Source organism: Mastomys coucha, chromosome X, assembly GCF_008632895.1.
Source record: "Mastomys coucha isolate ucsf_1 chromosome X, UCSF_Mcou_1, whole genome shotgun sequence".
NCBI classification, from domain to species: Eukaryota; Metazoa; Chordata; class Mammalia; order Rodentia; family Muridae; genus Mastomys; species Mastomys coucha.
The window spans coordinates 107525388-107530371 of NC_045030.1; positions in this window are offsets into that span (position 1 = coordinate 107525388).

Below are 4984 nucleotides of genomic sequence, written 5' to 3' on the forward strand. Positions count from 1 at the left end.
AGTCCCACCATGTGTACTCTTTGGTTGGTGGTTTAGTCCCTGGGAGATCTGAGGGTACTAGTTAGTTCTTACATTGTACTGTCTGTATCTACTTGTCGTGACCACCTGCCAGCAGGAAGGACAACGACAACAGCAGGATTCTTCTCAACCACCCTTTATTAGGAGCACCCAAGTTTTATGCGAGAGAAGGAGGACCCCGCCCTCTGGAGCGGTCGGCTTATAAATCCTATTGTGTGGATGTGTCGATGCCTGATTGGCTCAGCAGTGTCTGCTGACCACTGTGTCACCCATTTGGAGAGGGTGCAGCAGGAAAGGCAAGCATACACAGATGTGCAGAGTAAACATGCCTATGTGGCTGGCGTTGCGCAGATGTACAGAGTTGGAGTTTACGTGGCTGGTGTTGGCCAGCGCCCAACAGCTCCCAACATCTACCAAGTGGGTACTAGGTAGATTCTTAGTGAGCAAAGGACTTAATGAAGAATGTGTTTGACACATATATAAAGGTATTAGTGACTGGCAATGCTTAAGGTATATCCTTTCTAGAGACATTTGCAAATTTAAAGCGAGAAAGCATAAAACGAGAAAGCACCATGTTTCATCAATGTGAAGAGGAAAACAGCTATAGCATAGTAGAACCATATTGTAAGACAAGAGTGTTTAAGAGGATGTATATCAGATCTTTCCTGAAGCCAGAGGATAAATGGTTTTAAGTAACCAACTCCTTCCTTTTTCATAATGTATTGCAAATTAAAAATAAATCTATTGCACATATACCATCACATTTTCTCTTCATTACTTGGTGGAATTATTTCAGGCAGAAATTCTGCCCTGTTATTTTTTTTAAAAAAGAGAAATTAAGATATGTTTTAATTAAACAGAATTATATCACTTTCTCACCTCCCTTTTCTTCCTCCAACCTCAACCTCATATCTCTGCCATCTACCCCACCCCAATATTTGAAACTTGATAACCTATTTTTCTTTTATTACTAGTACTACAAATATATAAATACAACCTGCTAAGCCCATTTTTTTGTTATTTCAGTATATTTCAGGTCTGACCACTCTGCAGTGGACAATCTCTAAGGAGACTCATTCATGCTTGGGAAAGGGTAATTCTGTTTTCTAGTGTTGGGAATCTGGGAAAAGTTTCTTTTTATCACATTAACATTGATATTGCCATTCTATATGGTCTTGTTTATGTAGCTATTTCTAGGAGATACTGTGTCACATCAGATGATTTCTTGGTCTTCCGGCTCTTACAATCTTTCCAGTCTTCTGCAATGTTTCCTGGGTCATAGATACAGGAGCTGTGATGTAGATGCATCCACCTGGGCCTGACTCCTCAGGATCTGTTGATCTCTACATTGTATACAGTAGGGATGGTCTCCATCTGCATTAAAAAGGCTCTTCATTGATGAGAGGCTGGTAGCTACACCTAACAAAACCTTCTCTATCACAGTTACCATATGCGGAAACTGAAGTTAGTAATATTAAATTCATAAAATTATTGGAAGAATTACATGAGATAAATAGAAATACGTTTGTACACTACTTGGCTCATTGAAAGAGATTAGTGTAGCCAGGCATGGTGGCGCTCGCCTTTAATCCCAGCACTTGGGAGGCAGAGGCAGGTGGATTTCTGAGTTTGAGGCCAGGATAGTCAGGGCTGCACAGAGAAACCATGTCTCAAAGAAAAAAAGAAAGAGATTAGTGTTTATTAATATCACATTTAACCTGATGCCACACAGTTAACTAGCACATAGACATTTGGAGAAGTGAATGCTAGGCTCTGAGGATGGGTCTGGAATTCACCTTCCAGAGGATGCTTCCCTTCCCCCCGCCCCATCATGATAATTATTTCCCCTAAAAGTTATTTGAAGTTGTCTGCCTTTATTCCTTTTTGAGGAACAGGTGGAGAACATTAGCCTTATTCGAGAAATATGATACAGTTAACTGTATAAGTCATAGAATAAAGATGTCCTAGGGTTCTAGGGTGCATTTTTCTACTGCTTGATTTCAACGGGAAAATAAAAATTATTCATTTCTAATCAGGACAAATGTGAATGCCCTCCTTTTCAGATTTACTGAGCAAATTAATGCAAGAAAAACTGATGATTTGGTAACAAAATGCAGTAGTCTCTAAAAGGAAGGCACCATTCTCAGCACCAGAAAAGAAAAAGTCAGCAAAACTCAATTGTGCAGGGGTTTGAGCAATGGAGAATGAAGGAAGTAAAGTAGGGATTCAGCATAACCCTTTGGCAAATGTACATGCTTTCAACCTCTCTGAGTTGGCTCTTTTCTACCTTAGTAAGTAGTTGTACTTAAGGCTCAGAAGTTGATTCAAGGAAAGGAAATAAAGGCAGAGAAATGCCCTGTTATGGATATCTATGTATGATGAGTATTTACATAAGCTGTCAACTGTGCTGGAGGTGCACCCACAATGCAACACTGCATCAACTATGTCATTACTCTCATTTTATCAGTGAAGAAAAATCAATTACAGAATGGCTAACTTAGCCTCATATCTTTTCTTTAAGATGGTTAAGAGACAGAATATAGATCTGTTTATAGTCAGAAGTTGGTTTTCGTGTATAAGGAAATGTAAGCCTTAAAGAAAAAAGTTATGAAAGTCAGTATAGAGGCACAAATAAAGATCTGAGTAATGAGCCAAATCTTTATGCAGTCTCAGCACTTTCTTATTAAGCATAGCATATGAGACCAGTCAGACATACCACAAATTTTTTCTAGGACCTGCATACTATCTTTGGTATCTTTGTGCTTGTTTAAGTTAAAGTTCACTCTATTACATGTCTTTACCTAAAACCCACCTCTTTCCCTTTACTGTGATGGACAAAGCCATGAAGCATCTACAATCTACTATAGAGATATCAAAGCACAGGGAAATACAATGGGTTTCTCTCTGCTCCGATACTAAATTGGGAGAAGGTTTAGATTTATTATTCTAATATGTGTATAATATTTTTCTTTCGAAATGCATCTTTGAATCTTTTCCTCTCTTCTTAATTTTTAAAAGCTAAACCTCAACAGTGCTGAGGAAGAAACAGAACACCTAGAAGACTTTCCACCACATCTGGCTGGGACTCAGTCAGGTGCTGGCAGCTTAGTAACAGAGTTATGTGGCTAAACTGTTCAACTTCCTCTACCACTGTATTTTTGGAGTTCTCTTAGAAACCTTAAGGATTCTTCACAAGACACCCTTCCATTCTGCTCATAGCTATTTTCTTCCTCCCGAGTTCTAAACCACATCAACTTTTGAGTATTTAAGTCTTTCTCTACGTTTATAGATTTCTCCAGACTGACTTGAAGCATATCTCTAGATAAGCAAATGCTTTTATTCTGCCTAGGGGTTATGTCTCTATTCTCCATTTTTCATATTTCCATGAGACATCAAAAGTCTCATATCATCTCAGTAAAAAATTGTCAGCACTAACAGTCAGTTCCTATTAAATCAAAAACTACATATAGGTTGGCACTCCAAACTTGAATAAAACATGGGTCACATCTGATATCTTTTGCCAACTAATACTTACCTCTCAAGAATTTATTTAAGTATATAAGATGTATCTATACATCTTTACTTCCATTAACTTGAGCAGAAAAAAAATTTTTTCTCACAAAAGCCTCAGGAGGTACCTTCTCACATGAACTCCATTTTCCCTGTGATAGAAGTAGAGCAAAGTAATTAAATCACACATTAAAGACTACATAGGCAGTAAAGTCTATGAAATTTGAGTGAAATTTTCACTCTTACATCACAATATTTAACCATTGTTCCATAATGTTTGAGCTAGGGACTATTCTTGAGTCTTAAATATGAGAATGTATTAGGAATGGAATATAATTTAGTCTATCTCAGTCCTTTCTTTTTCTGCCTCTTTCCATGTCAGGTGAAAACAGATCTCTTGTTTCTTGTCTTCATAGCTGAATTTTTAAAAGTAAAATTCATTGATGGCTTACAATCCTATGCTCTGCTTAGTATCTTCCATAATAAGGCATGAGGAAATAGAGGGTAGCAATTCAAAATCAAAAGTCAAAATTAGAAAGATAACGGTGGTGGTGGGAAATTGTTCAGATAGAGGTCAAATTACAAGAAGTCACATTCATGGCCAATAGTAGCTCTATCTAGGCATGACTACAGAAATCTAAAACTAATTATTTCATTTGGCCATTTTTGATGTAACGCTAGGTCCAGTCCAATTTCTGCTTTTATTTTCACCATTATCCTTACAAAGCAAAATGTGCTACATTGTAACTTATGAGACATCGAACTTAGAATGTATGGCAGTGATTTATTTTGCATTAAGTTTTTCTTTTCATGTAATTTATGCTAATAATCAGGCAATACTATGATTTATTGTTTGTGACTCATTAGAAAGATGTCTGTCCAGCAACTTATCAGGTAATACGGGCCTAGAATGCATTGTTCAGCCTGTGCTGATCCCTGACTCTCAGGCTGCTGCCCCAGCTTCTCAAGCACTAGGAGTCATAAAGGGATTTTATTGTGTCCATTTACTTTCCTTTTTGAAATTCTGAATGTGTACTTTACTTGAACTTGTCTACTCGCTGTATTGGTGGGCTCTGCGTTTAAGTCTAACTAACCATGGAACTCTGGAGGTGTCCTGTCTCTGCTGCCACACTAAGTGTACATTTATGTGGGTGTTGGAAATTGAACTTAGGGATTCATGCTTGCATGGCAAGTGCTTCATCCATGCAGCTGCCTCCCCAGTCCAACAGAATTAAAATGAATTTTGTCTAATATATTTAACAAGTAATTATCACCCAAATCAAGTTAGGAATGTTTCACCTACCTAAGAAAGTCTCATGATCCTTTACAGCAGAAAGCTTATCATCCATGCCTATACATTGTTCTATCATTATGAATTAATGTAATCTACTCTTCAAATTAATAGAAATTATTTTTAATATGGCATATTTAATAATATTACATGTATAAATAGCAT